Raw genomic sequence first — 25,995 nt, 5'->3', positions numbered from 1 at the left:
TGGTTTATAATTAAATATGGGTTTTGAGGAGAGAAGAGTGATTTCTTCTCAAAAGGGAAGCTATCAGGGCTTTAATGGAGATACTTCTAACTATATCTCTCTGAGTCAGTTTGTGAGTGACTTAACATTTGTGACTTAAGTTTTCTTTTCTTAATTAGGCTAGGCTTTTGGTTTTGGTAAATTGTTTTTGATAAGGTTTCACTTGTTTTATCGAATGGCTTTAAATTTTTTTAAATTTCATTTGGGAACAAGGGCAGTTCTGAAAAGAATCTCCACATTTAGAATAATCTCATAGGAGTTATCTGTATAGATTCTGAGGAAAAAAAAATTCACTTGTTTTTCCCACGAATAGCAACTTTGGTTCTGCTTAGTAGTATTTTTGTTTTAATGCTATAGACAGCCTCCTTGACTTGAGTTAAGTTTACTAGTCCCATTTCAGCTGGTTTTGCTCATTGCTTTGATGGTTTTTTCTCTCAGGCATGATGTTATAGGACCATCTCAATTTCCTTGGCAGTATTTTTGTTTTTACTTTTTAACTGAATTTAGTGCTTATGGAAGTTGAAAGGTGGGTCCATATCTAGGCACAAAGGACAAAGCCATAATTCTGTATGCATCTTTGCAGTAAACAGTTTGTTTGTTGTTGTCATTACTGCCTAAGTGAAATATTTTTCAAATCACTAAATCCTTATAGTCCTATTTAAGAAAAGCTTTCATGTTCTAGAATACCCTGTCACAATGTCTGCTGAATGGGTTCTAATTTTAATTTATCTTGTCCATGAATTTCTAACTTTGGCTCTTAGAGGTATATCATTCTCATTGCTATTGCTATCAACTCTAAGCATTTTTTTAGGTATCCCATCTGTATCAGCATCTACGAAGATGTCTCCACAATGCAGGTGATGCAGTAATGAAATCAATGCAGTAAAAATTTTCGTTTGTCTTATTTCTTATTCTGTTCTTGCCAGTAGTTTCCACTTGATCAGAGAACACCAGTCCTTTCAGTGTTACTATCTTGTGCAAATATTCATCTAGAAATGACTTCCCTGGCTCCTATAGTCTAAAGAGTCTGTTCATTAAGCTTAGGCTTATCTTGTAAATCATGTAAGTTTCATGGCCTTCCATTTTTTTTTCTTTTGTTTCTTTGGGGTTCACTGATTCCCACCATGTACAGCCATTTCACAGCTGCTGTCATCAGCTGCTCTCCCTTGGTGTGATTTATTTTTAATAACATCCTTTTTTTGCCCAATTTTGATAACCATTAGTCTTAATAAATTCCTCATAATGTTTAGTTCTTCTTTGAGTTTTACTTTTTAAACCACTGAGTAGGAACGAGAAAATAACACAGGCAGTGACAGAAAAGCAAATACAGAGCTACCAAAATGAAGCCCTGCAATCCTATCTGATTACTGGGGTGCAGGTGGTGAGCCAGAGAGCATTCTAGAAACAAAAAGAAATCTAAATAGAACATTATTCCAGAAGGGAAGAACAGATAATCAATAAGTTATGAGTAAAATCAGCTCAGAGGAAAAATCAGAAGTAAACAACTGGCTTTTAGGTGCTTAGCATTTTTAATAATTACAGTTAATATTCTTAAAGAGCATTTTATGTGCTAGGCAACATGCTAAGCAACTTTCATTCATTATTTTTTAGATTCCTTTATTTCTTACTACAAATCTATGAGAATCAATATTTTCTTTAAAGATTTTATTTATTTACTTGACAGAGATCACAAGTAGGCAGAGAGGCAGGCAGAAAGAAGAAAGGAAGTAGGCTCCCTGCCGAGCAGAGAGCCCAATGAGGGCTTGATCCCAGGACCCTGGGATCAGGACCCTGAGCCTAAGGCAGAGGCTTTAACCTACTGAGCCACCCACGTGCCCCTGAGAATCAGTATTTTTATTATTTCTTCTGTTTTACAGAAGTGAAAGCTGAGGCTTAGGCAGTTTAAGATGTTTGCCCAAGGTTTCATAGCTAGGATTGTGGAGCCTGAACAAAAACTCAGGTATATTTGTAACCTGTATACTATGGCACCTTTCAAGTCACAGCATTTAAAAAATAAATACACATGCAAAAATTCTGGTTTGACTATGTAGTAGAGGCCATGAAAGACCTCAATTGAGTTTATTATTGACTTATACTTCAGTGTTAAGAAAGTTTGAAATATTTCCATAGTAGAGCATAGTTCAGTTTTTGGAAAAATGGATCTTTCAAATCAGGTTTGCTAGTTTCATTCTGTATAGTGGTGGAAAATCATTTTTGGCTCACTCTTTTTTTTTAACATTAAATAATGACTGATTAATGTTAGGAAAAAGTCTTCTGGAATCTTTTGATATAACATATTTTGGGTAAATGTAAAATAAATGAGTAAATGTTCACGTGTTACATAATTAATAAAAGCAGTGCTTCTTTTTTTTTTTTATAAACATGTATTTTTATCCCCTAAAAGCAGTGCTTCTTAAATAAGTTTCCCTTGACTTATTTTTTGGTTAGTACTGTTAAATTTTAAACTATTATATTACATTCTGATCATCTGCCATTCTAAGAATATCTGGTAAATTTCATGTACTGAGTAAACTTAAGGTGACTTCTTTTGATGCATGGTGTTTTAGGATAAATAATCTATGCCTCAGTGTGAAAATATCATCTTAAACTTGAAGGGATAGTAGCCAGTATATGAAAATCGAGTTTGGGCCCAGTATATCTGCTGTATACAGTGATTTAAGCCAGAAAGTCATTGAATTCAGAAATTGGGCAGTATGGAACCAAAATCATGAGAATTATATGACCTCAAATTAGGGAGATCGCCCTATGACCCAGCAATTGCACTATTGGGTATTTACCCTAAAGATACAAATGTAGTGATCCAAAGGGGCACATGCACCCGAATGTTTATAGCAGCAATGTCCACAATAGCCAAACTATGGAAAGAACCTAGATGTCCATCAACAGATGAATGGATCAAGAAGATGTGGTATATATACACAATGGAATACTATGCAGCCATCAAAAGAAATGAAATCTTGCCATTTGCGACAACATGGATGGAACTAGAGCATATCATGCTTAGCGAAATAAGTCAAGCAGAGAAAGACAACTATCATATGATCTCCCTGATATGAGGAAGTGGTGATGCAACATGGAGGCTTAGTGGGTAGGAGAAGAATAAATGAAACAAGATGGGATTGGGAGGGAGACAAACCATAAGTGACTCTTAATTTCACAAAACAAACTGAGGGTTGCTGGGGGGAGGGGGTTTGGGAGAAGGGGGTGGGATTATGGACATTGGGGAGGGTATGTGCTTTGGTGAGTGCTGTGAAGTGTGTAAACCTGGTGATTCACAGACCTGTACCCCTGGGGATAAAAATATATGTTTATAAAAAATAAAAAATTAAAAAAAAAATTAGGGAGATCGTATAAATATTTTGATTCAGAGATTTTTCATATTTCTTTTAAACAACAGAATCCTCTAGCATTTGGTGTTATGTTCAACTGATGAATCATTAAATTCTACCCCTGAAACTATTAATATGCTACATGTTTTTTTAAATATTTTATTTATTTACTTGACAGAGAGAGAGAGAATCACAAGTAGGCAGAGAGAGAGGGGGAAGCAGGATCCCTGTTGAGCAGAGAGGCAGATGTGGGGCTTGATCCCAGGACCTTGAGATCATGACCTGAGCCGAAGGCAGAGGCTTAACCCACTGAGCCACCCAGGCACCCCAATACACTATATGTTAATGAAATTGAATTTAAACAAAAAATAAATAAATAAATAATAAACAATAGCATCCTCTTTTCAAAATAAATATGATTAGAGCCTTTATATATGAACTAGTAAGAACAGTATTTTATTAAACTCATTTTATACATTAAAATTTTTTATTATATTAAATACTATAAAAGTCAGTTACTAAGAATGTAAAGGTAAATATGCAAAGAAATGTAAACTCAGAACTGGATTATTATATTGGCGGAAGCTCAGTGTATTTTCGTATGAGGGATGGAGTACTATATGGTGTCAAGAAAATCACGAGACACATAATCACTTGCATGTATCGACAGTTTTGGGTTTGCTTTTAAACAGCTTGCCTTCCATTCTCAGGGCCTTAATTTGAGGCCTATATGAAAACCAGTTAAACTTTTTTTTTTTTTTAAAGATTTTATTTATTTATTTGACAGAGAGAGATCACAAGTAGACAGAGAGGCAGGCAGAGAGCGGAAGCAGGCTCCCTGCTGAGCAGAGATCCCGATGCGGGGCTCGATCCCAGGACCCTGAGATCATGACCTGAGCCGAAGCCAGCGGCTTAACCCACTGAGCCACCCAGGCACCCAACCAGTTAAAATTATTGTACATATATCATGATTAGTAAGACGTCAATCTCCAATAAGTTTTTTAAATTATATAAATACATTTAACCCAGCCCCCTGCCCACTTCCCTTCTAGCAACCCTCAGTTTGATCTCTATACTTAAGAGTATTTTCTGGGTTAAATGGGTGATGGGTATTAAGGAGGGCACTTGTGATGAGTGCTGGATGTTGATGTAAGCAATGAATCACTAAATGCTACACCTGAAACTAATATTACATTGCATGTTAATTGGAATTTAAATAAAAACTTGAAAAAACTACATAATACATTTAATTCGCATGTCATTTTTATCACAATTATAAATTGATACAAATATATAATTTTTAACATTTACATTTTAATTAAATATTTAACTGCTCAGTTATCTCTTTGTAATCATCTGTTTGTAAGGTTGGGGACCATGAAGCATAGTTTGAAAACCACTAATTTGGTTCAAAATTTTAGGAAATAACCATATTTTTTCTCTCTGTTCCTCTATTATTTAAGAACAATTCAACACTTTGGGGATGCTTTTTCAGGTGGGTTTTTGTATATTTGAATTCTTTTTTCAACTAGAGGTTAAAGTCCTAAAGGGCAAGCATCATGCTTTTGCTTTTTTGCTTTGTTCTTTTTATGAGACTAATATTACACATTGTGCATAGACACAGGGTTGGCCCAGTCACTAGTTACCATCTGTGTGCACACTAGAGAATTTTTTAAAAAGGGCCCAAATCTCAGTCTCAGCCCTCCTCTCATCAATCATTCTATGTTTCTACATGATGATGTTGATAACAAAAACAGTTCAGTGAATTCTCTGGGCTTCTGGTTTTCTGAGCTCCCAAGATGGGCCTATGAATTCACAAGCTGTGTCATTTACATGGTAGAACTTTGAAAGAATAAGAGTGCTAGGGTGGTAGCACAAGGTTCAGGGACAGGACCTTCTGATGAGCTAGAGCAAAGGGAAGGAGGGAGGGGGGCTTCAAGGTAGAAAAGAAATGAAAAAGTTAGTGTAGAAGAAGGAACCATTTACAAGATAGAGGCAAGAGAGTTCTTTTACTATCAGTACCTTCTTTAAAAGCTTTGAAGTGTACAAAAGAGTTACCAAAAATCAGAATTGACCATCTGGGCCACAAATAAAAAATCAAGTCCAAAGAGAGAATGTGGTATATAAGCTGTGACACTAACCAAATGACATCAGAGCCAGAAGAAGAAGAATGTGTGTAGAACCCAGAATACTCTGCTGCTTTTCCACCTTGCATCAGGTTTTGGGTGTCCAGGTAGGCTTGGCCTTTACGGAAGTCCCTAGTATGAAAGTCATGCCTTACTGAAACCATTACTTAATGAACCAGTGAGGAGAAAGAAGAAATATAGTGTGCTGTGAATTCTCAGAATCCAGACTAAGTCTGTTTCTATAAATGGGGAACATTTCTACTAACTTACTTGAAAAAAAATCAGTTTCCGTAATATAGGTGTTTACATGAAACCAATAAAATGCCTTGTGTGTGTTAGAACATTTTGCTTTCATGTGGTAGACCATTTACCTCCTCTGCAGAATCTGTTGAACATTTATTTTATATTCTCTATTTCATTCCTGTTGCAGCATTTACGTATGATTTGTTTGTTACTTTTATCAGTTGATCTTGCCCTCCCCATATGCTCATTTCTTACTGGCCTAGTTTCCCACATTCAGTTTGTGATCTCTAGCCCTTCTTAAATATTAATTAGTATAATTGAATTCCCTCCAGTATTTCTAACCTCAGGCACCTGAATCTTAGTGTTTTTATTAGAAGTGATTTGTGCATTTGAAGTCCAACCTGCCTTCCCATTTCCCCTCCCCACAAACAACTTTTCTCGATTAGGTAAAGGTCAGGGTACATGCCTGCCTCAGAGAAAGTCTTCATGGGAAAATAAAAGTATTACATATCACAACCCTTCTCAGGTAAAGACTGAAAATATAAAGCTGTCCTGAATCTCTGGCAAAGGAAATCATCCAGAGTGAATAAGAAAAGAATGTAACCCTTTCCAGGTGCACAGCTACAAGTCAAAAACAGAAGCCAGGCAGAGCCCTGCATAGAGATGAAAGCAAAGCTTCACCTAATCACAGCCCATTCTCCTCTGCCAACACAGCCAGGCCCAAGGAAAACACTTTTAAGTTCTCCCTACTCTTCCAGCTTGCAGATCTACCTCTGACCAGTATGCCATCTCTGGATGCAGTCCATGATCACATGGGTGACTCTGTTCCTTGGCAGGAAACAGGACAAAGGAAAAGGAGAAGAGCCTGAAAGTAAGGCTAGAGAACCAAGAGCTAGTGAGAGGATTTGCCAATAAGATCACTAATTATTGCCATTCGTATCTGAGGAGAAGGGGGAAAAAAAAAAAAGACAACGAGGGTGTAAAAAATGTTCTGATTTTTAGAAAGAATAACAAGGTGGTTTATAAGGACAAACAACATGATCTCAGTCCTGAGTAAAGGCTAGATGTGTTATTCAAACAATAAATCATACAGCAGTGGTCTATGATGCCCCTGAAAGAAGTGAGGCTTGCTAAAAACCAGAATGGCTTCAGTGAAAGCACCTCTACAATACATGATCTGATCTCACCTGCTTAGATGTACAGATGGATTAGTAACTGAATAACCACATTCTTAAGTGCAAACGAATGGCTCAATATCACAGTAGAAGACAGTCCTATGGAATAAGTCAGGAGTATCCTAACCCTTATCTTGGCCACCATTTTTTTTTCAATTACTTGGATGAAAGCACATCCATCAGAGTTGCACGTGACATGAATCCAAATACATAGAAAAATTGTTGAGTTAAGTAATCATGTTCTAAACATCTTAAATAATGAGAGCAATGGGATATATCCAACTAGAGGAGATTTCTAAAATGGACAAAGGCAAAATTTTGTCTTTTCATTTTTAAAAGACTGTTCATGAACTATATGAGTGATACATGGCTTAACAAGTCAGTACAAGAAATCTAAATGAATAGGAACATCTTCAGAGGAAAGTGACCAGGAAGGTAGGGAAATGAAATGTGTGATATGAGGAATGGTTAACGGAACTGGGATTGTTTAGAAATTCACAAAGAATGAATATGGTAACTATGTTCAAGTATATTAAGGACTGTCACATAGAAGATAAATTACGTTGTTTTCTGTGACTCCAAATAGAACACAAGCCAGTGATAAAACATACAAGAATAAAATATTCAGGTCAATATAAAAACTAACTTCTTATATCCTTATGTGCTCAACGGTGGAAAACCAACCAGAAGGAAAAAATATTAGTCTGGAAGACAAACCTAGATTAAACCTTGGTTATGCCACTTACTGATTGTGTGTCTCTTGAGACATGTTTTGAATGTCCCATAATCTGTTTCTATACCTACAAAGTAGATTTAACCAATTCATACTTGGCAAGTTGTAGAACTTTAGTTCCTGTAATTAGTTTTCTAGGACTGCCATAACAAAATATCATAGACTGGTGGGTTAAATTATAGTAATGTTTTCCTTCATCTGGGAGGTCAGAAGTCCAGGAATTGGAAGTGTCACCAGAGTTGATTTTTCATGTGATGTCTCCCCTTGGCTTGCAGATGGCCATCTTCTCACTGTGTCTCCTCTGCTCTGGTGTCTCTTACTCTTTTTATGAGAACACTAGTCCTGTTGGATGAGTGTCCCACCCTTATGGCCTCATTTAACAGCATTTATCTCTTTAAAGACCCTGTCTCCAAATACAGTGATATTAGGGGTTAGGACTTCATTGTGTGAATTGGGAGGTTGAGGATGGGTCATATTCAGTCCATAACAGTCCCTAACATCAACAAATATTAAGTCCCTCAGACCAGGGTGTTTAAGCATGGACAGCCACTTTACAGGGGTGCTTTATAGGGTGTTAAAGCCTTAGACAGATAATTGTAATATATAATTTTAATGAACACGAAAACTAATATTCTGTCATTAGAAAAATAAAATCTCCCGTGGAGTATCAAGTCTGAAATTCTGCAATGCTCTGAAAATGCTCAGTTGTGAGGTAGTTGTTCACTGCACACAACAATCTTCTTTAATAAATGTTTTCATTCAGAATTCAAAATTTCAGTCTAATTTCACAAATATTTACTCATATACTAGACCTCCCTTAACTTCTTCAGTACAAACTCCCAAGATGCATTCTAGGTGAAACCTCTGTGTCTTTTGTGGGAAGACATTGCTTTGCCAAACCTTTAAATGCTCTAAGGCAGAGGTTGCACGTACATTAAGTAAAGGAAAATGTAACTATCTTAAAACAAAAAACAAAACAGGCAGGTTGTAGAAGTAATTGCACGTAAAAACTGGAAAGAGCAAGAGGTATGGTAGTGTAGTCTAGAAGTTTTAGTCTGAATTGAGAGCTTTGAGACTTGTGAATTCAGAACAACAAAGTGAATGATGTATTTCATGCATGCATCTTATGCTGTTATTCCTCATTTTAATATGGCCACATATTTAAAAACTAATAGTTTAGGGGCACCTGGGTGGCTCAGTCAGTTAAGCGTCTGCCTTCAACTCAGGTCATGATCCCAGGGTCCTGGGATTGAGCCCCACGTCTGGCTCCCATATCTGCTCAGCAGGAAGCCTGCATCTCCCTCTCCCTCAGCCCTTCACCCTGCTTGTGTGCTCTCTCTCTCTCGCAAATAAAGTCTTTTATAAGAAAGAAAGAAAGAGAGAGAGAGAGAGAGAAAAGAAGGAAGGAAGGAGAGGGAGGGAGAGAGAAAAAGAAAGGAGGCAGGAAGGAAGGAGCCGAGGGAGGGTGGGAGTAAGGAGGGAAGGGGGAGAGAGAGAGAGAGAGAGAGAGAGGGAGAGAGAGAGAGAGAGAGAAAGAGAGAGAGAGAGAGAGAGAGAAACAAACAAACAAACAAACAAACTAGTAGTTTAAAATTGAGCCTGTGCCAGAAGCCAACCTTTGAGGCTGGTTAGTCTTTTGGTTTGTCTTTCGTGTAATGACTATTTCAGTGGAAACAGGGCTGTGTTGTTTCTTGTGTATGTAGATAGTTGGAGTGAATTTTTAAAAAGTCAGTATTCTAAGCCAGTGAAAATAATACATTCTCTTCTTCTTCTCTTGACAGACTAAGTAATATTATAAAGTTGTACACCTTCTCAGGGAGTGTATACCTTTTTTGTCAGATGAACTAAAAACAAACAAAAAACCTGGACACCAGTAGTGGTTGTAACAATTGGCAATTGAACAATCTGCCTCTTGAGAGGGCCAATTACTATAACTAGACATTTACAACTGGGAGTCAAGTGTATGGTTTAGAAAGAGCATGGTATCTGAAGCTGAATTACCTGTGTTCTATACCCCTAGTTCTACCATCTGTGACCTGGGGAAGTCTCAGATGCTCTGAGCCTTTTTCATGTTATATAAAACTCTATGTTTGGGCTTCTTTTCAGGTCTGCATAGAGTTTGACCCAATGTAATTTATTTCCTTCTTTGATCCTTAATTCTCTCACCTTCTGATGGGTATAATATTAATACTTTCCCTGCTTACCTATCCCACGGGATTTTTGAGACAATCCAATAATGTAATGTTTGTGAGAGTGCTTTATAAACTGTAAAACACTATACAAATGCTATTTCTTTCTTCTTATGAGTGGATGGGGATGCTTAACTTGAAATGGAATTGGGACCAGCCAGGAATTAACGTTGATACTGTTTCCTAAGAGACGTTAGAGGCCTCATGTTTTTGTCTATTTAAATTGCCTGAACTGATCTGTAAAATGAAGATCTTTAACAAGAGGCATTAAAGTTTATTGTCTATTTTTCTACGGTTCTTTCTAGGGAACACAGGAAAGATTTTTTCCCTTTCTGTTTTTTTCCCTGTATTATTGGGCTGTTGTCTGTTCTTGAAAATACTAAGACAAATTCTTATCCTTTGTAACTATGGGGATCTGGGCCCATGGTGCTTACTATCATTATTTCTGTTGTACTTGTAGTAATTGTTGCTATTATTATTAATTATATTTTGTAATTATATAGCTCCTTATTTTAAGGAAAGATAAGTGGCTAAAAAAATGAACAAGCTGCTGTTATTGAGAGATTTTTGGAGTCAAACATTTTAAATCCGCTTTTGGCCTTTTTGTGCAAAGACTTCTGCATGAATCTTAAAATAAAAAACATATATATATTTATTTGTGTGTGTGTGTGTGTGTGTGTGTATCTGCCATTGAAAATAAAATGCTAACTAGTGAAATGGTGGTACCCTTGGAGTCATGCAGGAGAAAATAGAGTCAGAGCCTTTCATTTCCTCATTCTGTCTTTTAAAATATTTCTTAAGGTATAGTTACTAAATAGTGGAAGTTTGTTTAGGAGAAAGAGTTTGAAGCAAGAGGTGAAAATACTTGAACATTGACACAGGCCGAAGTAGAGAGGTCTTGTTGCCACGACTCATTCCTGATTGCCTACTGAAGAAAAGAGAAAGGTGAAGGGTGACCTGAGGGGGTTGAAAATAGTTTGTGGATCATGGGATAAGCAATCAAGTGTAAACCAAGTACAAAATGTGTCATGGATTGATAGAGGCTCTTTGGAATAGAAAGTCCACCCATCGTCTTTAATCTCTTGGCTCTATTATTTTCAATTCTTAAATATTCTAATGCTCATGAAGTGTTCTTTAAGTTTCCAGGCTGATTGACCTTGGTCACCATGGGTTGTGGGTCTCCTCATTCCCACAGTAAAGACCTGAATCCAGTAGTAAGAGTAGGAGGTCAGGGTGATCTCATTTGTTTTTCCTTAGGTAACCTCCATGTAGGTTCTTCTGTGCCTTGGTGTGCAAGTGGGGATGAAATTTTACAGGAAATAACGAAGGTTATTTAGTTATCCAATTATTTCTCACATTGAGGAAAACCCCCCTCCATCCAGCAGTCATCATCCTCTAAAGCAGTGGTTCTCAAAGTGACCAGCAGCATTGGCACATCTGGGAATAGAACTCCTGGGCCTCACCCCAACCTCCTGAATGGAAACTTTGGGTGGAGTACAGCAATCTGCTTAAACAAGTCCTCCAGGTGATTCTGATACATAACAAAATTTGAGAACCACTGTTCTAAAAAGATGTTGTATTACACTGGGAAAATATTTGAGCAATTAAAAATTCTACCAAAAACCTAAGGTGACTTTTTGGAATTTAGAACCTTCTATTGTTTTATCCCAAATTACATTTTATCATTTTATCCTGAACTATTTAACACTTTTACCTCTAACCTGAGGTCATACCAACATCTCCCCCCACCCTAAAATGTTCTCTGTCTCTTTTCTGAGACAAATCTTATTTATTCTGAATTAACCAACTCAAATACCACTCCTTGCAAAAACCTTATTGGTCATGTCAACATGCTCTTGATTTTGGATTTCTTTAGCGCTCAGTTACTTTACCATTCATATAAGTCTTATCCGTGATATATCTTGTTTAATAAACTGTCAACTATTACAATTAACAACAGCTTATATTTATTCAGTATCTACTATGGTAGATATTCAGTATCTACTATGGTCACCACAGCCTTCTGAGAGAAGTACTGTGCCTGAGTTTCTGAGATCTTAAGTAGCTTACCCTAGCTCACACAGTATGTATCAAAAAGAAGATTTTCCTTTTGGCTTATGCTTGACTACTAGGCTATATTATCCAGTAATATTGATAAACTTTTCTCACATTGGTATGTTTTTTCTCCACAGCTTAGCTATATGCCCAATTGTAGTAAAAGGCCATAATTCTCTTATCTTTACAATAACTTTTAGAATATAGAGAATTAATGCACATCTGTTAGCATGTTGTACTACACATTCTAAACACATTTCTGCAGTCAGATGCTCTACCACTGAGCTATACCCCACTAAACACATTTCTGGAATTTGTCTTTTCCTTAGGAAAAGCTTTTTTTTTTTTTTTTTAAGATTTTATTTATTTATTTGACAGAGATCACAAGTAGGCAGAGAGGCAGGCAGAGAGAGAGAGAGAGGAGGAAGCAGGCTCCCTGACAAGCAGAGAGCCCAATATGGGACTCGATCCCAGGACCCTGAGACCATGACCCGAGCTGAAGGCAGAGGCTTAACCCACTGAGACACCCAGGTGCCCCTCCTTAGGAAAATTTTGAAAGTGAAAGTTTTAAAATTTCCTTTTAGATCCAGAATAGTCTCCATTTATGGGTGGAGAATCTTTATTTTAACAAATTAATTTATTGATTATATTTAAAATATTTAACTTGCCATTGTGCATTGATTTTTATCATCAATTTTGATAAATGCATATCAAGAATACTTTATAATGGCTTTAAAGGAGGAAATAGCTACTCTTGTTATTTAATGAATTTACCAGTTTTCAGGATGTTAGTTTATTGTTTTGTAAGAAGAAAAACAACAAATTGAAAATGAATCTGGGGGCACCTGAGTGGCTCAGTGGGTTAAAGCCTCTGCTTTCGGCTCAGGTCATGATCCCAGGGTCCTGGGATCGAGCCCCGCATCGGGCTCTCTCTCTGCCTGCTTCTGCCTACTTGTGATCTCTCTCTGTCAAATAAATAAAATCTTAAAAAAAAAAAAAAAAGAAAGAAAAGAAAATCTGACCCATGCTGGTATACTTGCATGTACCCAGTGGTGAAGGGAAAAAAAAAAATGAAGATAATATTAGCAGCTAAGTACTAATTATTCAGGAAGTATATTTTAATTGGGGGAAAAATGTTTTGGTTTGGTGTTTTTGTTGTTTTAGATTTTATTTATTTGAGAGATTGAGAGTGAGCATGAGCTGGAGGAGCAGCAGAGGGAGAAGCAGACTCCCACTGAACTGGGAGCCTGACACAGGGCTAGATCCCAGGACCCTGAGACCATGACCTGAAATGAATTTCATTTCAACTGAGGCACCAGGCGCCCCAGTGTTTTGTTTTGTTTTATTTTGTTTTGTTTTAAATCTCTGTGAACGTGTTATATTTGTGCATAACTTATTTTCACCTGACTGAATTCTGACCTAAGGAAAAGAAAGCATAGCCTCTTCTAGGTCAGGCTACACTGTGTGGCTATTTCGGGTATAAATATTTGGCTACTTTGTTTTCCTTTATAGCTGTTTTATCAAAGTGGGAATCCTCAACCCTTAGTCAAAATCAACCTGGATGGTTGCATTTTCTTGGATTCCCCCCCTACATACTGAATCACAGTCTCTTGGATTGGAGCCCTGCAAGTTACATTTGTAACAATCACTTCCAGTTAATGGGAATGCACAATTAAATTTGAAAGTCATCCCTTTTTTTTGTTTATTTTGTTTTTGGTTTTGGGTTTGGGTTTTGTTTTTTTTTTTTCTTTTTTAGTTTTTTTGAAAGTCATTCTTATTTGCATTCATGTTTTTCTCTCTGAAGGATCAAATCTTCCAGAAAACTAAGTGGTGAGTCTCAAAACTGATGTCTTTTAGGCATAGAGCCTCAGTGACAACCTTAGTCATTATTGTATTTGCTTTTAACAGACTTTTTATTTGGTTCTGATACTTTTGTTTGCCATCTCCTCTTATCTAAATAAAATAATTCAAAACCCAAATTGTTCTGTTATATAAGAATTCTTGGCCCCATTTTAAAGATGTGATCATTGAAGCTTTGAAAAGCTTTGAAATTACTTTTCTGAAGTCCCCCAACTAATTAGGTTCAGTTTGACTCCAGAATGTGTGTTCTTAAACTCCAAAACAGGACTTGGTCACAATTTTGTAATCAGATCTTTTCAATCCTGCGTTTTCTCTTTCTAAAAAAGACAGCTGTGTAGTAAAGATGACCATAGCTAATTCCAAGTTTGTGTCCAAACTCTGAGATATTATGATGTCATCTGAAATTATTGGTTGGTAGCTGATCGGCTCAATCAGTAAACCATCACCTTCAGTGTTATCAGATGGATCAATAGAAGCATCATCAACATAAACCTGTTTTATAGTCTTCTTTGTCTCCTATTGTTCTTAAGAGACTAGATATATATCTATGCAAAGGTTACTTAGAAAAGACTTTTCATGATTTTATTAAGGGATTTTCTACAACCATATCAGGCTTCATTTCCCTCAACAATGATTTGTTTTGATAAATCTTTTGCAAATACAGCTGGTACACTGTAGAGCTGACTCACTGGTTCTTAACCTTGGCAGCACATTCAAATCACCTATGGACTTTTAAAAATATACAGATGCATAGTCTAACTCCTACAGACACTGAACTATTGGGTCTGGAGTGGGGGGTAGATGCTAATTGTTTACAAAGCCTCACATGTGTTTGTATAGGCATCCAGGATTGAGAATCACTGATTCTCTAATTCATTACTCAATAAAGAATTTGAGAATATCTTATACATTAAAAGAGCAATTGAAGGAAGCAAAATCCTTCCATAAATCCTACAGTGAGTTCTTTGAAATAAAAGTGGGTCTTGTGAGCAGCTTGAGAAGCTGTTGCTTGGGCTATCTAAATATTCAGATTTGACTCTCAGATAATGAAAAGGCAAGAAATAAGAAGCCATTAGAGCATGGTACTAAGTGGAATTATGGGAAACCATCTGTAAAATGCTGTGGGGTTTGGAAGGGCCTGTTCTTTTTAATAGACATTTTTGTAATAGAAAACAGAGTAATGGAAATAGCAGCATATTTTAATCTATCTGCATTTCCTTCAGATAAAAATAAAATAAAAAGGAAGGGCATAACCTTGCAAATGTATCTTGATCTGATATTATTTTTGCAAGTTAGACAGATATGGGGCCACTAGTCAGCCCAACTCAGGGCTAGCTATCAAATCAGAGCTCACTCTTCAAATCCCAGCACTAATCGAGATGATAAAGAGCTACCTTTCGATTAATCCTGCTCTGGACTTTAGACGAAAGATACTGCAGTTTAATTACTGAGTGAAATTCACTTTGTCTGATCTGCCTGTCTTTGCTGTAATGTCATAATATAATCAGCATCACCCCCATCTGAAACATGGGGCTGTGAAGTCCAAGGACCTGTATGATTGGAAGAAATAAAATGATGCTCAAACAACAACCAGCCGCAGTGCAGTAATTATTCAAACCTTGTTTTCATCTGTATGTCATTCTCCTATTGGCTTGTCATGACAGCAACTGAGAAAAGGATGGGAGAGTGTGTGATTGAAAGGGAGATTGACCTGAAGGAATCAGATCAGGTGTGGGAGGGAAGCACCAAGCTGTATAAAATCTTAAGGCTAATTAAACTTGGTTTTTCTCTAATATATATCCCACTGGCTGCTCCTGATCCCACAAGTCCAAACTAAACCATTCAGCGGATATGTCTCTCTGCAATTAAAATCTCCCCTTCAGTTGAAACTCTATAGCTTTTACTTCTCTGAAAATAATTTATTTTTCTTTTAAAACTGGCAATTACTTGACAGATTTTTTTTTTCTATAAGTCTCAACATAGATTTGTAAATTAAACTCAATGAAAGAAAAGGGTTCAGATTTTCTTCTGTCAGAGATAATGGTCTTTGCAAGCATTCTTTCTAGGTTTGCGTGGACCCACTGCCTTACATAGAAGTACTGAATCCAGAAAGGTACCTGGCTTTCCTGTGAATTGTTGCCCTATCCTATACAAAAGGTGTAAAGTAACTTGCCCTAGGTCCTTTAGTTAGAGAGTGGCTGAGCCAGGATTTGAACCAAGATTTGTTTAACTCTGAGTCATGCTTTTTTGACTCTATTCTCTTTCCTCCCTTTATTCTCACTGATTTATGGTTAAAACCCCTCCAATTAATTCGTTTAACACATTGCCAAGCACCTCCTACATGCCAAGTGCTGTGTTATACTCCACATACATGTCAGTGAAACTTGGAAGGAAAAATCAGCTAGTATCTGTCTTCAGAGACTTTTAAGTTTGGTGGTTCAGTTGCTTTTGTGACTTTTATTGTAAATTGACATTTTAAATCCAAAGAGCAATTGGACCATTAAGAACAAATGTAAAATATGAAGTCCAGAAGGTCTTTCCTATTTTCCTGTTTTTATTCATAGTATCACCATTCTACCCATTACCCCCAAAATCTCAGAATCAAAATTCCCAAGAATTTTAAGGTCTTATGACTGGGATATTTTATATATATATATATATATATATATAATTTATTTATAATATAAATTATATATATATATAATTTATATTATATATAAATTATATATATATATATATAAATTTGCCATATATGATCCATCATCAAGGCCCTTAAGCATCAACGTTAAGCAGGCAGACTCTGAGTCAGATGACCTGGGTTTGAATCCTGACTTTATCCTTTATTAACTGTATGAACTTGAAAAAGTTGCTTAATCCTCATCTTTAAAAGAGAAACAATAAAGTGACTTGTCTTTTAATGTTGACATGCAGATCAAATGCTGTGTAAATCTATATAAAGCACACAGTCCAGTGCCTGATACATAGTAGAGGTTTAATAAATATTATCCTTTCTTCTTTACAGTCTCTCTAGAATATTTCATTTCTTTTCTATTTCTACTGATGCTACCAAGGTCAGATATTTATCTCATAGTGACTGGATTATTGCAATGGTTTTCTCTCTCTCTTTCTCTGTCCTTACCCTGGGCTCTCCCTGTTTCAAGTTATTCTGTCCACCATTCCCAGTTACTTATACTAAAATACCACTGTGATGATGCCAGTGCCCTACTTATAAACCTTTAATAGACCTTTTTTGCCCACAGAATAAAGTAGATTAGATAGTTCGATATTCAAGGAACCCCTTCAAATTCCAGGCTCAACTTATCTTTCCAACATTATTTCCTATTCCAGTTCCCACTAACTTGCTTGTTGCTCCCAAATACGTCTTTCATTTTTCTGCTTCCATGCCTTTTCTCAGGCCCTTCTCTTAACCAGAGTCTTCTTATCACTTCCTTAATCTTACACATTTTTCTTAGTTCAACTTCATTTTTGCACTGTAGTGAAGTTTTCCATTGTCAGCCTCAATATGAGATAGTTCTCTTTAAATCCCTATTTTGGATACTGAATTGCCTTGTATTACAATTATTTTTTGACATTATCTCAATAATTAGGTATTAAGTACCTCAGACATAGGTTGGTGTCTCAATATACATCATTGTTTTCCCAGCGACATCCAGAGAAATTCAAACATAGTAAGGATACAATGAATATATGCCAAATAAATAAGAGGTATGAATTTGGAGTTCCTTCCTTGCTCTAGGCACCTGTTCTTTCTCACAAATCACTCTCTGAATTTTGTCCTTTATTCCTAGGGTCTTTCAGATTTTGAGTATTTTAAAACTTCTCCCTCCTTGCTTCCCTTCTCTGATCACTCACTTAATGTGTCTTTCCATTCCACAGTCATCCCCTTGCTCATCATGTTCACTCCTAAGCTGCTAATGGGTTCTGGTTCTTCTAGTTCAGTCTGTACCAACTACATCAATGCTAGGGTAACTTACTTATCTATAGAACAGAGATGATAGAACCTGCTCTTTTGCTTTTTGGAGTTGTCACAGATGACAGTATATGTATATAGATATGACAGCATTTGACAGTATATGACACTATTTCATAAACTGCAAAAAGCTCTACAACCATAAGGTATAGTCTTTTGTGTCTGAATATTTTCCAGTAAGCCTGTAGTCATGTATTAAATACATAATTAAAAATATCTATAGTCAGGTCTGATAAACTGTACCATTTTTCCTATGTCTAAATAAGATACACATGTGTATCTAAGGATTATTCTTTCTATATTTTTATATCTCCTCTCTTTTCGTCTAATCCCACTCTTCTCTTGAGCAACTCACATTATTTGACCTCACCCCATCAACAGAGCAGATGGGAGTCTCCCTTAAAAGACCTTCACTAGAAAGAGTCTTTTTTTTTTTAAATTTATTTATTTACTTTAGAGAGAGAAAATGAGTTGGGGAGGGGCAAAGGGAGAGGGAGAGGGGAAGCAGACTCCCCACTAAGCAGGGAATGGGGAGCCCAAAGTGGGCTTGATCTCAGGATCCTGAGCTCATGACTTGAGCCAAAACCAAGAGTCGCATATTGAACCAACTGAGCCATCCAGGTGCCCTTAGAAAGAGTCTTTCTTGATGATTTTTTTTTTTTAATCAGCCGACAGGACTGATCCTAACAGACATACAAGAAGAATCCTAACAGTTCCTAACCACTCCTGGAAGAGCATGAAAAAGAAATCAACTCTATCCTATAGCACAGAGATCAGGATTATGCAAATTACTAGCCATATATGTGCATTTTCTTGAAATTTTTGAGTCAAAAATCTAACCAGAGGACAATAATTATGATAACATCATTCAGACATTGGTTCAACTGCCTAGATTCAATTTTTCCTTAGGTTGTGTATTTCTGTTAATCAGGGAATGAATTGATAGACAGTGATGGTGGGTTAGTACTTGAAATCACAGTCCCTAACAACCCAGTACTACACAGAAACATTTCAGCTTTATTTATTATCAGATGGAACCAGGACAGGCAGATCAGTCTTAATTCCACGGTTTCTAATGAGAGAGTGGTTCCAGAATGTTCCACATAAGGTTTAGTAGCAGGCAGGCAATATGAGCCAGCTAGCCTTATATTGGATAGCTTACCTATGTTTATTTAAAAAAAAAAAAGAAAGTGTCCATATTCTTCAAGCACATACCTTAACTGACCCTGAATTCCTGTGGATATTATCTGTGAATTCATATTCCCATGGATTTTCTGTTCCATGAGGTCTGACCTCTTTGCTCTCAGTTTTGAGATTTTGATGATAAGCAGTAGGTGTCTTTCAGACTCCTTTCATGCTTCCACGTACCTCACCCCCAACTCCACACATCATCTAGTTGCCCTCAGAATACTCCCTTGCCTAATTCTGTCACTCTCTTTCAAGGGTATCTGATAAAGCAGAGGCAGTAAAATCTTTACTCCTTCCTACTGGCCTTTTGGCTCCTCCTGCTTGTTTGGAGTTTTGAGTTAAATTTTTCAAGTTAATATTTAACTCATGAGATAACTGTTTACAAAATTGTTGGTTGGCAATCAGGGATTTTTCCCCCTGGATTAATATGGTTAAAGTTTAACTTAGTGGAACAGCTCATAAAAAAATAATAAATATATGTATATAATTAAATAAAAGTATTAACTCTGGGAATTTTGCTGATATGTTTTCATGACTCAAAATGGAATATTTGTTCTAGTCTAGATAAAAGAAAGACCTTGGTTATAGGCCTGGCAAGCCGACTCTGTGGAAGAATTTAAGCAGAAAGGGAAGCCAGAGTCTCCTCTTGGGTGGCAAATTACATGCAAATAATGAGAACATCCCTTTTTTTTCCCTTAAGAAAATACCCTTTATTCATATTTTTGGTAATATCACATTCAAAAGAAGTTGTTGAGATTCTCTCTAAATAGTTTATTTGGATAATTTTAGGCTTTGATTAGTTCTGTGCTATATTGTGATATTTTACATTGTCAGTGACCTTATATGGTACAATGTTATCAAGACTTAAAGACAGATGTGGAGAGAAATCACTCTTTTCAGGTATTCCTCTTCAGCCATATCCGTGAGTCAGAAAGGGCTGTTTCTTCGTCTGACACAAAGACGAACTCAAGTTCCATTTGATGATTGCTTGAGCATTTATCTTGTGTTCTTATGAGAAATCTTCATGTTTTGCTAGGGTTCATGGGTACAACCTAGAAATGAAACCATATTCAGGTTATTTTAGTTTACTTGGGAAGGGTTTTCAGCTTTTTGCAAGGAAAACCTCAAGGAGCAATTGTTGGAGAAACTGGGGGCAATTCAGTAAATCTGATAGAACTTTGAGGGGCTGCATATATGGGATCTTCAAATTTAACATGGAGTTCTCTGAAATTCTGTACCATTAAAGATACTCTTATGAGTTGGCCATATGTAGAAATCTGCTTGGCAAGTTTCTGGTTAAAAGATCATTTATGGAAGTTCAGAAGTTGTTAATAATTTTTGCTATAAGAATAAATGGGCTTGAAGCCAAAATGAGAGCTAGATTTTCTGCTCCATTCTGCATTTCAGAGTCATAAAACCAGACGTTCAAAACCTGAATATCTCACAAGTACTTCCTAAGAGTTTGTTGTTTTACCAAATATGCTGTGTTTATCCCAACTCAGAAGCCACTTGAGATAGAATTGTAAGTAATAGATTTCAATTTGAAGAAATTTAAACATTAGATTTTAAGTGACCAATAACGTAGTACCAAAAACTAGGAAGAGAGGTGTCCCAAAAGATAGCCACAGTGTTTCAAGTAGGAGGATGTGGTTAACCATGTTAAATTGCTGCTGAGAAGTTGAGTAAAATGAGAATGAAAATGTGAATATTGGATTTGGCGAGAGCAGACATGGTAGAGTAGAATGGATAAAAACCTCATTGGAGTAGGTTGAGGAAAGAATAGGAAGTGGAGATATGGTCATCACTAATATAGATAGTTCTTTCAATAAATTTTTCCAGGAGAGGAATAAGACAAATGGAAAGTAACTGGAGAGACACTTGGAATCAAGAGAGTATCATATAAAGATACACAAAGCATGAATACACAAAGTTTTTTGTCTTGTGCAAAGTTTCTCATCTTGTTTTATGTTTTGTGCTTGTTTAATCCACTTTCCCAGTTGAAAAACAACACAACTAAGAATCAAAGCCTCAAATCTGGAGTAAAAAGAGATGTAGAGACAAAATCAGTCTGGTAAAATGTAAAAGGTATTGGGTAAGATCCAACAGATTTTGGTTCTAGGTCAAATTCTATTAGCTACCAGTAATATGGCCCAAAATAACATTTCTATATCAGCCTACTTATTTATTGATAACATCTAAAGTCCACTTATGATGTTCTAGTTCCAGAAAGGAAAAAATAACAGACATATTTCAGAAATCCTTCTCTAATAGAAATAACATTTATATCATTTTCAACCATTGATAAAGCTCTGTATTATTTAGAAATCACTCGTATCTTATTAGTTAACCCTCACAAGACTGCTGCAAGGTAGATAATGATACTGTTTTACTTAACAGGTAAGGAAACCAAGGCTCTAAAGATTAAGTAGCTGGCAAAATCATACAGTGTGTAAATAGCAGAGGCAGGAGTGAAATCCAGAATTTTAGGATATAATTCAAAATATATAATTTCCCACCCATAGTGCTCCCTATTTACCTCTCCTGTAGTGTTTAGTTTTGTTTTGCTTTACCCCTCGCTTTTCCATGAATCCCCCTCCTTTTTACAAAATTTTTGATCCAGTTTCCATTATTTTTATTTCTTTTCATCCTGCTTCCCCAAGGATTTCTGAGTCTGACCATCTCCCCCAAATATCTGCATTTCTCCATAAAACAGAACCAAATGCATAGGGTTGGGGGTCTGTATTAAGTGCATAGGAGTAACAGTCCCACATCAAAACCTTTTACTAGTCTAGTGATACTGCGTTTCAAATAGCCCATGGAAAATCAACGCTCTCACCACAATCACCAGTGTTCGTGTTGGAAACCCCCTTGTAGTATCTTATCATTTGGCCTTACCAGCTTTTAAAACCAAAGAATGGGAAGGGAAGAGCAAGAAAGTAGGAGAAGAAAATCAGAAATGGGAAGTAGGAGAAGAGATGGCATGGAAGGGTAAAAGTGCTGCTTAGTGTAGGCCCTGCAGACCAAAAATTATTGTGTTTCTAACACTATTGATTTTTTCAGCAGCTGATATTTCAATCTGGGTGCAGTGTGTCTGTGAGTCTACGCACACTGTCAAGAAGAAATATGATAGTGTCTTAAAAGATTAATAATATCGCTGGTCCTCTGGAGGCCTGTCTTAATTCACTGGCCTGTTCCCTGGCATGTACTGTAATTTATCTAGTCTGATTTGAATAGCAAATGGCAATCGGCTGCCATTAGGGAAATGGGCATCATTCTTATTGATCCAGCATGGGCTGGATTTTATTTAAGGAGAACTGCAAAATGTTATTACCTTCAGGAAGAGAAACGGAAAAGGGAGCTTTTCCCTCGTGTATTTTGGAAATGTTCTACCTTTAAAAGGGGGGAATGTATTGTGGATTTAGGAGAACAGAGGGAGATGATGATCCTATTGTGTGAACAGGGACATGTACAGGCTGTTTACAGCATAATTGTTTACTAGCAGGAAGGAGTGCTCATGATTATGAGAAAGAGACTATGGTTTCAGAGGTTAGAACATTGAAGAGTTAGTCGGATCTGATCTGTTTCATTGTTCAACTTCGTGAAAAGCCCCTGGTTGCTTGGAAGCCACTTGTCAATCTGTAAAATGGGCTTTAAAAAAATCTATTGGCCATGTGTAAGGTTTACTTAGAGTTTGTTTCACATCCTGAGAGCTTGGATAAATAATGTTGGGGAATAAAACAGAAAAAACAAAGAGGGCCTATTTGACATTGGAGGGTGGAGTTTCATATTTGTTATTGCTCTTCACTTTGAACTCTTGAAGAGACAGGTTATGTGCTGAATAGAGCATGACGAACTAGCCCCATAATTCTCATTAACCATAACAGGCATCTCTCAGGTGAACACTGAATATATTGACTTTTATGTTCACCTGTTAGTGGCAAATCTAAACCTGCCACTTAACCTTGTTCTACAGAATCATGGAAAGCGGTCAGCATTATGGTAGCAAATGTGGGTGATAGTTAGACGACCCATTCTGCTGACTCCCTATCTGCTTTATCACAGGGCCGGGGCTGAAAGTGCCATTCCCATTAGAGCAGTGGAGATTTGTTGGGAAGGAACACATGCTATTCCCAACCTGTTTTGGCAGGTTCTGAAGGGGAAAAGGTATGACAGAGGTGGCTAGAGGAAGTGCTCATTGCTGCTGAAATTCTTCTCCATTCCACCTCGGGTTGTTATGGAAAGAAACGATAATGTGCTACAGGAAATGGCCAAGTATAAAAGCAATAAAATAAATTGAAAATGACTTTGTTTTTTTGAGCGGCAGTAATTGCTATATGTTGTGATGTTTGCATAAGGAATTAGTTAATGTGTAGCAGAATGGCATGTGATACTTTTTATTTGCCTGATGACTATAGTCTCTGAGTGAATGACTTATTAAGGTTAATAAAGAAAAATTTGCTTGTGACTTGTAATGATCCAATTGCTAGAATTTAGCATCCCCTTATGCATTGTTGCCTAAAGGGGAGAAGGAAAAAAAAAAAACCACACACATTAATGGCCGACTGGCTATGATTTTTTATAGTGGTGTGAGAACAAACAATGTCTTCTAAATTGTTGGTCTGTCTATCTTTCTGCCTGCCTGGGCAGGAACGTTATGGCTTTCTTAATTCTCCTGTGTGATTTATCATCCTAAATTCATTGTTTTGCATAACTCTGCTCAAAATGAAGAAATGTCATTATTTTGCAGCGAAAAAGTTGTCATTTGCATAATGCCTGCCATTAATTATTGTGAGACTAATGCAGTTGTTGATATTTTTAGGGCACAGTGGTACAGCCTGCACCTTGTATAATGTCATTCTGAAAACATTGGTAGTTAATAGGTGCCACAACATTGCACAAATGGAAAAGAAGATGATGAAGAAGAAGGGGACACAATGGAACAGGCTGTGATCTTTATTTAGCTTTTTTTTTTTTTTTTTTTTCCTGAAATGCTTGGTGAGGAAAGACTATAAAAGGAAGCGAATAGAGCAGGGAGCTGTGACATCCAAGAGAACAAAGGGATTGAAAAGCAGAGGTTTTCTATTTAGGCTGAATTAGTATAACCTGGGTTCCAGCCAGTTTAATGAAGGAAGTCGTGCTCCTCTGTTTTGGCTTACCTACTTCACCAAAGCTCCAAACAGAATGTAAGGTTGGGCTTTTTGAAACCAACAGTTAAGGGTTCGCACTGAAACATGCTCATCTTGAGGGAGAATTCTCTTAGCTGGGCACTTGGCCAAAGTGAAGAGAACGCACCACAGTTTCATGGAAGAGAGCAGAAGACTGTTTCTCAGGTTTTGCTTTCTCAGTCCTCTGTACTTCACTTATGTCAGTATTGGTATCTAGAGCCATGGCTTTCTTTTCCTGCAAAAAGCAGAGGAATGAATACAGGAGCAGCATATTAGGGTGATTTTTTTTTTTTTCCTCCCTGCTGTTCCTTGCAATAGAACTAACTTTTGCATCTGATTCTTTAGGGCAAGAGCCTACCAAAGCTTTCTGTTTCACAGGTAAATGAAAGTCAGTTATAAAAATTCGATCAGAGATGAAACTCATTACACTGAGTCTGGGAGGCATAAATATTACAAATGTAGGTAACTGTTGATCTTTTTAGTCATGGGAGCTTAAAAAAAAAACAGACTCACATCAAATAGAATTTTTTTTCCTAATTTCACTGTTTCATGTGTATTATAAATTTAGATCTTTCCTCTTTATCATTAAATTTAAAAGACATAAAAGAAATGGAGCCTCAAAAGTAGGTCTAGTTGCTAAGACTGACCAGAGATACTTAGAAAGATGTTGCCCTTCAATGTTTAAAGCCTGGCACTGTAAACACTGCAAAATGCAATACTTTTCAGACTGTAATCCAGATTCTGAAGACTATTCCTTGCCCAAAGACTGGCTACTATTTTGGACCTCACTAAGACCAGATGATGCTTGTGAGGGGGCCACTGGGATGTGGAGGAAACAATGAGGGGCTGTCCCAGTTTGTCTTACAGTAAAACCTCAGCAGAATTCAGGCTAGAATGCTTTTGATAGGTCTCACTGTGGATTTTAGAACTTAATCTGCATGTGTTCAGTTCTGGAATACGTAGAAAACACACATTCTGGGTTAGGAAAATTTTAATTCCCTACAGTGACATCACTGTCATAAATTACCACATTTGGGGTTGTAAAAAACAGATGAGTCCATGCGTCAATGGAGACCGATCTCCATTGCTGCTCTCACTTTTCCCTTTCTTCTGGAGAAAAGGAAATTGTCCTAACACTCCAAATTAATATCCTTTGACTTTAATAAAATCAATATGAGCATAGAATTTTAAAACATAAGAAAGAGGTCCAACATTGGGCGAGGGGCATAGACAGAAAATTAAAAAAGGGATTTGTACTTCATATAGTACACTGGAACAACACAGGCAGATTCCTCCTTAATCCTCTCATGTTTGTGGCCAGATAATGTCCAGTGTCTACGATAGTCTACATCCATGTATAACTCCTATATGTAGATATACATGAACATGTGAAAATTAAATTAACATGCTATGTCAGGATTAGGTGGCCAGGTCATGTTGACTAACCTAGAACTTTCCCTATTTTAACACTGAAAGTCCCACATTCTAGAAGTCTTAGTCTCTGGTAAACCAAGGCAGTCAGTTACCCTGAGGCCTATTGATGTAATAGTTGTATGATCTGTTTCATCTTGTATTTGAAAAGGCCTTTATGTTTAGCGAACAACCTGCTGTCGGGAACTATTTTTTAATAACATTCTTTTGCTGAAGCATTTTACCTCACTATAGGAGAGTGCAGTAAAGAGGTGTAGACTTTCATGCATTGAGTGTCTAGCACTTTGATCAGCAATATTCTGGAAAGTAGCAGTCTCATAGTAAATAATCAGCATCAGCTCTGATCCCCTGTGTTCAGGAAATAATTTTAGAGCTCAAATCTTCCATAGAAACAGGGTAGGAATCCATATGTTAGTTGGCATGATTTTCATCACCTAACATCTGATAATC

The 25,995-nt window shown here is 36.8% G+C and overlaps 2 long non-coding RNA genes across 15 annotated transcripts in view; one reads left to right on the top strand and one right to left on the bottom strand.

The window, feature by feature from the left end:
• The window catches only part of LOC309870423, a 497,103-nt gene that overhangs the window by 387,555 nt on the left and 83,553 nt on the right, over positions 1-25,995 (top strand). The gene's annotated exons all lie outside the window — the stretch shown is intronic.
• LOC309870939 lies at positions 19,634-24,343 on the bottom strand. Its single transcript, XR_014314883.1, has 2 exons — positions 24,106-24,343; positions 19,634-20,001 (listed from the first exon to the last, which is right to left on the bottom strand). It is a non-coding gene; the product is annotated as an uncharacterized lncRNA (long non-coding RNA).

This window comes from Mustela nivalis (genome assembly GCF_964662115.1).
Source record: "Mustela nivalis genome assembly, chromosome: 1".
NCBI classification, from domain to species: domain Eukaryota; kingdom Metazoa; phylum Chordata; class Mammalia; order Carnivora; family Mustelidae; genus Mustela; species Mustela nivalis.
Note: the sequence above shows the minus strand (reverse complement) of the source record. Positions and strands in the feature narration are given on the sequence as shown.